This window comes from Adiantum capillus-veneris, chromosome 18, assembly GCF_014529385.1.
Source record: "Adiantum capillus-veneris isolate H3 chromosome 18, ASM1452938v2, whole genome shotgun sequence".
In the NCBI taxonomy this organism is placed as follows: Eukaryota; Viridiplantae; Streptophyta; class Polypodiopsida; order Polypodiales; family Pteridaceae; genus Adiantum; species Adiantum capillus-veneris.
In genome coordinates this window covers 3132226-3145518 of record NC_140948.1, presented here as the reverse complement: position 1 = coordinate 3145518, position 13293 = coordinate 3132226, and positions in this window count along the sequence as shown.

The window sequence follows — 13293 nt, the reverse complement described above, 5'->3', positions numbered from 1 at the left end:
GATCAAAGCTTGGAGCCAATTTAGTGGCGTCCATTCGTGATCCTAGATGACCATCAAAAAGTCTTCTCCCTAGGTATTATGGTAGTGACTATAGCTAACTATGGCGTATCCATTGTCATCACGAAAAGAAAATTAAAATGAAAATAATGACTATAACTAACTAATAAACTGGTGATCTGGGGTGTACAATGAGTGGAAACATGATGTATGGAGGATGGAGCTATATTGCTAGGGGCAAGACTATATGCGAAGGGTATGAAAGTATGATATGCACTCTAGCTGTCTGCATCATGTACTATACATGTAGACTCTCGACTGAAATGATCTATGGAATTTGTCATCTCTAGTGTGTCAAGAGGACCTTGTAGTGTTGGTACCATAGGTGAGGTGGATCTCTTAAAGAATGTGGTGATCTATAAAGACTCCTGCCACGTAATTTATGGGCCTGCAAAGAGATCTTCTATGTCATCGAATGGATTTGGCAAGCAGGCATGGATGGAATATAGCTAGTTGACCAAAATACAAGTGAGCGCGACCCTCAAGCGGGTTAAACCCGACACCTAGACAACGAGAGTCTAGACCCTTACCACTACACCATGCACGCACTCGAAATCAGAGCATGAGTCGCCGTTAATATGCTTGAAGTAGATGTTGGTCCCCCCAAAATGTGAGTAAACATCGCTTGAGTGAATCTATGTTTAAAGCTCCCCACTTATCTTCTATGACGTCAAATATTAGTAGGGAAAATTACCGCAATACCCCTCTAATTTGTGGAAATTCCCCAAATACCCCTCAAGTTTCAAAAATTCCCAATATACCCTTGCATCATATTTGCCCCAATTCTTGCATAGTCTAATGTTTATGGCAATGGAGATCTATCTTTTAGTGTCTTAGACAAAATTACTCACGAATGATCTCACACATAGAGGCATCATGTGTGTTTAAAAATGGTGAACAATTTCAGCGAAAGTGGCCTCAATACCATCTAAAATCCTAGCTTTGTCATCTTCTATTAAGGATAATCAATCTTCCTATGAAGAGTTGCAAAAGAAATTGTTTTTAGAGATGTTTGTGAGGTTATTTAGGGGTATTTTGGGAATTTTGGCAAAATTGAAGGACATTTTGGGAATTTTTGGCCAAATATGAGAGATACATTGAGAATTTTTGAAATTAGAGGGGCATTTTGGAAATTTCCACAAATTACGGGTGTATTTTTAATTTTTCCATATTAGTATAAACCTCTTGAGAAGCGTTGCCACTTGAAAGAGCTAGTGGATTGAACGTTGCTCTCTTAACAAGGTAGGGCATCTTTCTCTGAAGGGAGTGTAGGTTCTACAATCACATACATAGTGTTCTGCATCCTCACCCTCCCCTCGTTGCTCATCATCCACCTCCTCTCTACATAGTCTACATACGTGCTCGTCTCTTGGGACCTGAGTTGCTCTGCTAGTGTCTATCTCAAGGTGATGTGACAAAACCCTCAACTAGCCAATCGCAATCTAGAACCATGTGGTAAGAAGCCCTCCATGTATTTGGGTCTCTTTGAATTCATCTTTCGAAATGCTCACAAAGCACTCTCTACAATATAGCATCTTTGGATGAAGGGGTCTCTTGGATAGCTCTATTCCTCATTATGTGAGTTGGATATGCAGTGCATCTCTATCATACTAGAATGGTGGAAGGTGGTCCCTCTATGACTTAGAATATACCATGAGCCTCTATCTTTGGCATGTGCCAACTATTTCGATGCCTCAAAATATTTTGTACGACATCTGATCTAGTGGCGTGAAACAAACCTTCACTACCATGGTGGTGTTGTGATGAGGTACAAAACGTTTGTTTGTGTATGATGTGTGCCATCATGAGAACCTATGATTTCTCTGCCTGGGTGCACCAGTGGGTCGCCACACCTACGTCCTATTCTACTCCTCCATACATCAAGGCCGGCTTGACTAAAGTGTAAATAAAAGATCCTTGATGGGTCATGTCTCTTTAAATCTCTTACTAGATTGATGCACCTCAACACCTGATGTATTGTGGATAGATATGATGGGCCCAACATCCACTCTATATCCTCCTCCACCTTTTTAATGCAACACAAAAACTTTTTCCTGTCCAAATTTATAACCACAAATCACAAAAATGCGATAGAAAGAAATCACAAAATTACAAATATTCCAAATACTAAAAAAGAATCACAACTCACAAAATCACATGCTCAAATACTCAATAAAATCACTTAGTTTGCCCTCAAAATATGTTTGTATCCCTTTCATGTAATAATCTCCTATTTGAAGAATGAGGATATTTTGGAAGATTGAACTAAAGACATCATTGAGGAAATAAGAACGAAAACTTGCATTTTTTTGCCAATGCGAAAGATATTTGTTACATTATCCATGTTGTCCAAGCATCCCCAATGAACCCAAAAAAAAAAAAAGCCTACTCCTTAAACCTACTACTTGTTTGCAACTCAAACATTAATAGCCTACTCCTTGAACCTACTACTTGCAGCTTCATGTATAGGTGTCAAGTTATCAAGTGTGAAGTATGTGGGGTCACTGAAGACAAGATAGGATACATTGTGAGAAATCATAGAACGCCCAAGAAAATGGAGATGGGCTTAGAGAGAGAGAGAGAGAGAGAGAGAGAGAGAGAGATTGTAGTACCATCTTCAAAGGTCAAATATGACCTATGGGAGAAATATGAAACATGTTGCCCGCTTTATGTTGACCTAATCAATGACTCTAGGATGGCATGCCAAAGAAACACAAAGAATGAGAGCAAAAAAAATTATAGTCATGCATTAATATTCATGGCATGAAATGAGTGATGTTAGGAGTGGATTCTCTCATAACAAGTAGAGGAAATATGTTTCATGCATTAATATTCATGGCATGAAATGAGTGATGTTAGGAGTGGATTCTCTCATAACAAGTAGAGGAAATATGTTTCATCCTCTATGAGCAATATATCAATAAGAAGTTTATTGCTCTACAATGAGAAAAAGTAAAGGAACGTTAGAATTTTAGCCAAGCCAAAAACATAAGGCAACCACTTAGTTCTTGGCCTTTGAGCAACCTAAAAATTAGAAATTCATGTGTTTTTGGAAGGATAAACTATGAAATCCATGTTTGCTAGGAAAGGTTTCTCTTCTTGCCTATTGGCTCTCTTAGATAGGTATATCCGAGAGCATATCCTTACTAACTCATAGTTGGATAAAGCATGAGTAATGGGAAGCTATCAAAAGAGAAGCTTGATGTGGTCCAACTCAAAATGTTGGTTTCCCTTGAAAATAACATAGGCCTTAGGAGGTGTCGATGCTATACTTTAATTTATTTAGTTTTAGAAAGAAGCATATATTGTAGTGATACTCATAGTTTTAGATTGCATTTACCTTGGTAAAATAAACATTAACATAAAGATAGATGTTGATTAACTTCATGTGGTTTCACAAAGCAATGTATACTATAATATTACTATTTTTAGACTTCTTTTAGCTTGTTGTTGGGAGAGGAGGAGACCAATTGCTTGGACAATTCAATAATTGCTCACAGACATCACCATCAACATGTCACTTTCTCTTCCAAATCCAAGTACACACACACACACACACTTAGACTAAACAACACACACATACACAAAGAGAATAGATTTGACAAAGATAGAGTGTAAGACATTGTAAGAGATTTAGACATAATTAGAGGGTACACAACATGATTTAGCATAGTCTAAGAGAGAAGAGAAGAGAATCTTACAAGTAAATGGCTTAAAATCATAGCCCCAAACTCCATGGAACCCCTTCTTGTGGAGTTTGGTAATTAATTTATTATTTGAGTATTGGGTGCCAAAATATCTAGTCCACTTTAGTACTTGAGTGGAGCACATCACTTATTGCATGTCCTATAGGGTGAGTTCTCACTAGAGCTATTTATAAGCAACTATAGTGTCTTATTGAATAAAAAGTCCAAAATATTGTGCAAGGGTAAAATGGCCGAGAGGGTTATTATTTGCCAGTGCCTCCTTGTCAACTCTCAAAATTTCAATCTACAAATCATCATCAACTCACTATTAGTAAAGATAAAACATAATTAACCATTACGCTACCTATCCCACTTGTAGTTAACCACACATAACAAAAGGGTGTCCAGTCTCATGACATCCCTCCCACCAGGGATAAAAACTATCCTCAGTTGCTCAATAGAGAATCAACTAGACCGTGAATGATGGAAAGAGTGGAGAAGGTTTGGGAAGTTGCGAAAAAAAAAATCATGCATCCTCTCTTGGGTGGCCTTTGAAAGTCAAAATATAGCAGTGATAAACCATGCCAATGTGTGTGGCGGTGGTCTCGTGATAAACTATTTGTGTAGGGATGAGTTGTTCTTTTTGGTCCACAAGTGAAGGTGGATCCTCATAAATGTGATGTGTAGGTAGGGGTCCTCTAAAAGGTCTTAAAAGACTACTATGGAATGCATTATGAATGTGTCAATGTGAAGGTAAATCTAAACGAAATGAAACAACATTGATCACGTCAAAAATTTTGAATAGAGCGTAAAAATGAGGAGTAAGTTTAATAAAAACATTAGAATCAAATCTTTTGATCCTTCCTTTTTTAATGTGAAGTATAACATAATCACCTTCCTTAAAGTGTTGTGCCTTGTGGTGCTTGTTAGCATGCTTAGTGTAAAGTTCCTATGAATGTTTAATGGCAGAATGCACACTTGCATAAACATCATGAAAATTAGTAGTAAAATCATCAACGGCATGCAGTACATTAGAAATACGTGAAGTAGGAGTATGAAGAGAATGACCATACACAATTTCAAATGGAGATTTACTTGTGGCTATATGAGTGGTGTTCTTATTATAGAATATGCAGGTAATCATCCCATTTCTTGGGTTGAGAAGACACATAAGCTTTTAGCAAGTCAATGATAGTGCAATTAGTGACTTTGGTTTGACCATTAGACTCAGGATGGAATGCAGAAGTAAAATCAAGTGTAGTTCCAAGATTTTCAAAAATAGTAGTCCAAAAAGCACTACAAAATTTGGAATCTCGATTAGATATTATCACTTTAGGCAAACCATGATGTGGAAAGACAACTTTAAGAAATAGAAGTGCAACTTGATATGTTGTGAGTGTTTTCTTACAAGGAATGCAGTATGCTTGTTTAGAAAAATGGTCAATAACAATCCAAATCATATCATGCTTATGAACAGTGAGTGGAAAACCAGTTAAAAAATCCATTGAAATGTGTTCCCAACGTTTTTTGGGAGAGGGGATAAAAGTTCCAATTTCTTACATGTTGCTGGTTTGATCTTTTGACAAATCAAACAAGTTGAAACATACTGTTTGACATCACTTTTCATAGTAGGCCAATAGAAATCATAACATAAGTTTTGGAAAGTAGCAGAAAATCCTATATGTCCATCATAGGGTGGTTTGTGCAAATTTTCAATGATCAATGTACGAAAAGGTTTAGTTACAGACAGTTTTTGTTTGAAATAAAGAAAGTTTTCTTGAATAGTGTATTCCAAAAATGTACGCATAGAATTATCAAACATATGCAACCATGTGATTTTGAAATCATCATCTTGTGCATAAGTGTCATGCATAGAATCAAATGAAGTACCCGTAATGGTTGACAGATTATTAAGAGAGGGTCTTCGACTCAAAGCATCAACTACAAAATTTTCCTTACCAAGTTGGTATTGAATGTTGGGTTGCAAACTTTGAATGAAGACAACCCACTTAATATGTTATCATCTATTAAGGATTGAGACAGTAAGTACTTGATACATTGTTGATTAGTTTTGATGGTTAAATTAGCACCCATTAAATAGTGTTACAAGTTTTCAAAGCATGTACACTAGTAGTCAACTCTTTGTCATATGTACTAAATTTTTCTTCAGACAGTTTAAATTTATGACTTTCAAATGTAAGTGGATGGTTATCTTGCATAAGAACTGCACCGATACCTTTTCCACTAGCATCAATGACTACAACAAAGAATGGTCTATCAAAATTAGGATACTGTAGTACAAGATGTTCAATCAGTGGGGACGAAGTTGCAATGTTTGTGGTCAATTGGGGGTGGCCACACTGTTTTTTTTTAAAGAACATGTGAACTGTGAAGTCGACAGTGGGCAAAGAGGGGAGGACAATCGTGCGAAGGAGAAGGAGAGAGAGGGCAGAAATTGCATGTGCTTTTGGCCAGCGTGCAAGGAAGAGAAAATGCTCCAATTTTCAAAGCGCTCAGATTGATGCAGGTTTGGTGGAGTTTGGTGATGGTTTTCTTGTGTTATTCATTGTGTCATTTTATTTCCAATGTTGAATCTGTTGAACATTCCTCAATGCCGCATGCTTCTCTCTCATCTCTTCCACCAATGGCTACTTCTCAACAAACAAAGTTTGCTAGCAAATTAAAAATTTTATTAAAGGAATTTCACGATGTTTTTCCTAGTGATTTTCCATCAGGATTACCTCCGACATGATCTGTGCAACATGGCATCGACATGGTTGTAGGCAGTAAACCAATTAGTAAACCACCCTACCGAATGAGTTATTATGAAGCTGTTGAGGTGGAACGTCAGCTTGCTGACTATCTTAGCAAAGGGTTTATTCAACCGAGTTCTTCACAATGGCTTCTCCTATCCTATTAGTGAAGAAAAAGGATGGTAGTATGCGTATGTGCGTAGACTACCGTGGATTAAATGCGGTTACTGTTAAGAACAAGTACCCATTGCCACGCGTGGATCAGTTGTTCGATAAGCTCACTCATGCTCGTATTTTTACAAAGATAAACTTGCGATCGGGTTATCACCAAGTACGTATTCGAGTTGCTGATATACCCAAAACTACATTCCGAACAAGGTTTGGACATTATGAGTTTTTGGTAATGCCCTTTGTATTAACCAATCTGCCTGTAACATTCATGACACTCATGGATAGTGTCTTGAGACCGTACTTGGGTAAATTTGTTATCGTTTTTCTCAATCACATTATTGTATACAATGCTTCCGAGGAAGAACACTTGCAACATCTAAGGCCAAAGCATCCAAATGTGATTTTCTCAAGGAGGAAATTCACTACCTTGGGTATGTTATTTCAGCTACTGGGCTGCACATGGATCCATCCAAAGTGGATGCCATTCGGAGCCTTCTCCTAAAAATCTGGAAGAGTTATAGATTTTCTTGGGATTTGCAGGTTTTTATCGAAGGTTCGTAAAAAACTATGCTAATATTGTTGTTCCAATGACGGACTAACTGAAAGGCAAAGGCAAGACCTTCCAGTGGGGGTCCATTCAGCAGCATAGTTTTGATATACTCAAGGATGCATTAGCTACAGCTCCTATTCTAGCTATTGTAGATCCTTTGAAACCATTCGTTTTGGAAACGGATGCCAGTAACCGTGCTATTGGAGCAGTCCTTCTACAAGAAGGGAGGCCAATTGCATTTGAAAGCAATAAGTTTGATTCAGCACAACAGAATTATTCTGCTTATGAACGCGAACTTTATGCAATAGTGTCTGCCTTGAAGACATGGAGACATTATTTGTATGGAGTGATTGTGTTTGACCATGAAAGCATTAAATGGTTTACACAACAAACCAGCTTGAAGGGTCAAAAAGCTAGGTGGGCTGAGATCCTTCAGGAGTATGACGCAAAGCTCCGGTATCGTAAAGGACGATACAATGTGGTGGCTAATGCTCTTAGTCGTATGCCTAAGATCAAATCCATTTTGTTCACAGAACTTCACAATGAATTTTTGGATTCTCTGAAGGGAAAATATGAGCATGATAATGCATATTCCAAAGTGTGGAGCCATGTGCAAATGAGGTATCCTTCTCACTCCAATGTTGGTAGTGTGTCGTTAACCTCCACACATAGTTCTCCTTTGTCGAGTGATGAACTACAGAGATGGAAGAATTTTTCCATCGACAATGGGTACCTACTCCACAAGGGGAGAGTTTGTGTACTGACGGACACATACATTCGGCGCCAAATTCTTTATGAATGTCATGACAGTCCAAGTGCAGGGCACTCGGGTATTAAAAAGTCTAATGCTCTCGTATGAAGACAGTTTTACTGGCCAGGTTTACATGGCTTTGTTCAATATTATGTCTTGCATTGTCAAAAATGTCAAGTTAACAAAGCAGAGTGCCTGAAGACAGGAGGACTCTTACATCCTTTGGAGATTCCCAATGGGAAATGGGAAAGTATCTCTATGGATTTTATTGTGGGTTTACCAACCATTGTACGAGGTCAAGACTCAGTATGCGTGGTCGTAGACCAGTTGGCTAAACTATGCAAGTTTATTCCAACCAAGTCAACGATTAAGACTCCAATATTAGCAAAGTTATTTGTGGACAATGTGTACAAGTTGTATGGCTTGCCAAGTAACATTGTGAGTGATCGTGATCCCAAGTTTAACAGTCATTTTTGGAGGATTGTGTTTAAACGATTGGGTACACAACTCAATCTCTGTACAGCCGATCATCCAGAAATGGATGGTCAGACTGAACGAGTTAACCAAGTGCTAGAGGATATGCTACGCGCATATGTTAGCAAGAAACAAACATATTGGAAAGAGTATTGACCTCATCTTGAGTTCGCTTCCAACAGTGCTAAACATGTCACGATTGGATTTAGTCCTTTCATGCTCATGTATGGTTTTCAACCTAGATCACCCGTTACGGTGGGTTTGGCAACCGAAAAACTCCAGCAAGTTACGGATTTTCTCCAAGACCATATGGATATGCTGAAACTCACTCGTCAAAATGTACGACAAGCACATGATCGGGTATAATAAGTACGCTAATGAGAAACGTCGGCAAGTTACCTTTGAGGAAGGGGAAGAAGTATTTTTGCGTGTGCCAGAGCATTCAGAAAGTCTAAAAATTGGGCTAACACCTAAATTATCTCCAAGACATTGTGGGCCTTTCAAAATACTCAAGCGAGTTGGTGATCATGCCTACAAACTGTCGTTACCCACACACTCTCGTGTCCATCCAGTATTTCATGTAAGCCAATTACGTAAGCGATTACATGGGGATGACAATGTCATTGACCAACATATTCTGGTTGATTTCGTTGAACCTCCTACCCCACCGCATGAACCTGAGTAGATTCTTGACTATCATGATTTACGTACGCGTCATCATGTACGTCAACAAGCTTTAATCAAGTGGAAAGATCGACTTGAAGAAGGCCCCACTTGGGAAAACATCAGTGCTCTTAAGAAGAAGTTTCTCACTTTTGTTTTCGAGGACGAAAACTCTTCCTTAAGGGAGGAGTAATGTCGGGACAAGGGTCACGGACCTAAGGGGCACGACCCAAACCTAAGGACTAGGGCAGTCACGAACTATGACCAGGTGGCCGGGGGCTAGACAGTGTGGACAGGGGATCCGTCTAGGGCAAGAGGCTAGGAGCCCGCCTATATAATGGGAGGTTGGGAAGAGGATCCTGGGGTCTAGCATCCCTAGTTCTTACATTTGTATGTACACTTGTAAGAATCTAGTGTGCATATGCTATGCCAAAATTTTCTTTTGCAAGTTAAAGGAGGGGATACCCTTGCACTACCAATGGCCCTGAAAAGTGTGTGCCGCACAAAATGGTTTGGGAATAACTTTTTGCATTGCCTTTAGCTCAACGGATCTCCATCATGGTCTATTGACTCATCGTGTTGGGACCTTGCCAGACCTCTTAGATTGCCTTTAGCAACCTGAATCTCCTCCTCTTTATAGATTTGTTGTGCTAGTTCATGGTTGAGATAGGGATCCGGATGTGCATTTTGATCGTGCTGAGGTATGTCATCATGCTAAGCTATGTCAGTATGCCAAGGTATATCTTCCATATGCATATAGAAAAAACACATGTTAGTGGCAAGAATATGCATGTACTTTAAACGTTGAAGTTTTTCAAAAACTGCACCCAAAACAGTTTTAAAATGAAACTTAAAATATTTTAAAGATATTGCTTGAAATTTTTAAAGACCCAACTTGAAAAAGAATTACACAGATATAACAATGGCACAAAACTTATGATTCTTTGATCATTCAATCATCGGCTTACTGTAGGCTAGAGTAACTTACAATATTGTAGCCAACAATATGGGCTCCATTTCGACAAAGCAATAAATCCCATGCCTTCGGCCTATTTAAGGGATTTTTTTTTCCCCCTAACAATATGTTGCAGTACATTGTACAAAAAAGATTGTTTCCCATGTTTAGAAGGCTCTAGGATACACAAAATCAAGTGTTTAAGAATCCAACAAAGGTTATATACATCACAGGCTTTAGTGAAGGGAGGGGAGTTTGTGCTTATGTTTTTAGGAGCTACCCATGGATAATCTTTAACTTGTTGTGCTCTCGCTTCTCATGATAGTTATGACAATCGGGGAAATGTCTCCTTAGTGTTTGAGACATTTCTTGGTCCCCAATCAGTGATGCCAACATATACACCTTTTGTACCAAAGTGTAACAACATTTTGCGAGCATGTGAATCATTGCGTAAGAATCTGTGGCGGTGCAAAAACTTCAACGTCTATAAGAAACAAATCGTGATTGGAAATATGCTCTCAATAAATAGCTCCAACGTGTATCCATTGCTCCAAGTGGCCACCATAACATGTCTTGAAAAATAAGCATTGGCTTAATGCTATGGTGCACAAGGCCTTTGGCTAGGATCTTGCCACAACGTTGACCATTCATGGCGATACCTTCTTCTAGTGCCATCTGTATAGGGGATATTGCCACATGGCATGAGCTTGTAGATCTTGGCCATGTATACTGCATCCTTGAATTTTGGATGCATCGCTTTCATTTGCTTCATAAGAGTGAAACGGCTTTCTTCAGCAAGTTGTGGATCATGTAGGTGAAAATTTGATATTTCACCAAGCATTGAAGGACAAGGGGGCTTAGGCTTTCATCCAAAGCAATCACCTATGTTACAAATGGGCATGTAGATGATGTGGCTGCTAATGAATCTTGGTATCCATCAAGAGCAATGTGTACTTTTTCTTCATCCTTGGACGTTTGGAGAAGTCTTCTTGTCTCTGTTTTCCATTGAGCTCTGAATGTGGATATAAAATAATATGCATTTGATCTTAACTCCCTGGAGCGTTCTTGATTTCAGGATGTTTGATGCTCTTGAGCATCATGGAAATTTGCTCTTTCTAAGAGATTCTTGATTGTTGCTACATGCATTTGTCAAAAGGATTTGATCAAATGATATTGAAGAAAATGTGGCGCTCTATGATGAAGTCATCGAACTTTGATGCAAGCGAATGGCATGCTCATTATATATGATCCTCTGTAGCATGATATAGGTAGAGGAAAAAAGCATCAGTGAAGAATTTACAATGGACACATGACAACTTTGTTTCTACCATGGCTAGAAATATATGACATCAAAATTAGAAAAGAAAGCATAAAAAATAATGCATAAAATCATCATAATAACTACCAGTGGATAGCAAAAATTAATGTGACATCAAACATAAAGATTAAAAGATCTAAATTGATGCAAGGAATTTAAATGACAACCCTAAAGTGATGGAAACCCTCCTTGTAGTACGATGTGGAAGTATGCATAGTCAAGGACAAAGTGTTTATTAAAGCTATGACCCTCCTTAGTGTACACGTCCTTTATTTCTGATTGAATCTACAATGAATTATTTTGGACAAGTGGTCAATTACTTCACTGCAGATAAGTGTATATTACTCCTTAAGCTCTCTCTACAGTGTGATGCGATGGTTTGCACAACCAAAGGCAAAGAAATTATTTATATATAAGCCCTCACTATAGTGTGACACGATGGTCTACACAGACAAGGACAAGGCCTTTCTAAACTATGAAGTAAAGCCACATGTTCAAAAGGATCAATTATAGATTCAATGAGAAATAGAAAATGTCACAAGGGGGGCACTATATGTAAAACCTATATATTGCGTGCCTTCAAGGACTATTTATAAAACTTCTTAGCTGTGAATTTGTCACTAGTAAAAGGGACCCTTTTTCTATTCAATTTGTATTTTTATTCAATATAATTTTTTCAAAACTCTTCTGTATGTGGAAATGCTAGAAAATATAGAATAAAATGATCCCTACTTTTGAACCCATGTGATAGGAATTTTTTTATTGTAGTGACCCCCCAAGGAAAATATGCACAATTGGCACATATTTGAAGACACACACACAAACCTATTTAAAGGGTTCCACAGTTGGCTATGCAACCTTTAAAGTAGGTATGTGTGTGTGCAACCTTGGCAGATATGACAATTGAGCATCTCTTCTATTTCTTATTGAGTTTGTAATGAATCGTTTTGTATAATTGGTCAATTACTTCACTCTGTAGATAAGAGTGTCATTCTTAAGCCCTTTCTATATTATGATACAATGGTTTGCACAGCCAAAGATAAAGCTTTTACTTAAACCTAGGCCCTCCCTACAGTGCAACACAATGGTCTACACATCTAGGGATGAGGAATCTAACACTCTCTAAACTCTCCCTATAGTGTGACACGATGGTCTCTATAGCTAGGGACAAAGTGTCCAGTTTTCTAACCCCCCTGCAATGTGACAAGTGAGGACATGTTACAAACCAACAAACTAACCCCAAAGTGTGAGACTATGCTCTACAACAACATGGGTAGCAAAAAACAGTGTTAATTGTAGTCAATTAATGAATAGAAAAGGTTTATAAATCATCTAAAGCAGCAAACAAAGATGTAAGAGGATGTAAAAGATTCTAACAAATGTAGTGGCAAGCTGACAAATGAGGGCTACTAACATTATATATATATATATATATATATATATATATATATGTGTGTGTGTGTGTGTGTGTGTGTGTGTGTGTGTGTGTGTGTGTGTGTATACACACACACACACACATATATATATATGTACATATATATATATGTGTGTGTGTGTGTGTGTGTGTGTGTGTGTGTGTGTGTGTGTGTATACACACACACACACACACACATATATATATATATATGTACATATATTAATGTCTATATATATGTATAGATTGATCCTACCTAATCCCTCAATTTGGCTGGATCTGTTAGTGTTTTAGCATGCTTTTTGGTAGTAGATGTGGGTATCTCAACAATGTCTGTCACTCGTACATTGAGGTGTCTTGTTTACCTCATTTTCTCCTCCTGAAGTCCTATTTGTGATGTGCGCACGCACAATGGTGAATGGAAACGTGGCTATGTGTGTGGGGCAAGGGGATGGTGGGTGGGAGGTGATGAGTGGGCGAAGGGGCTGGTTGTTTTTTTTT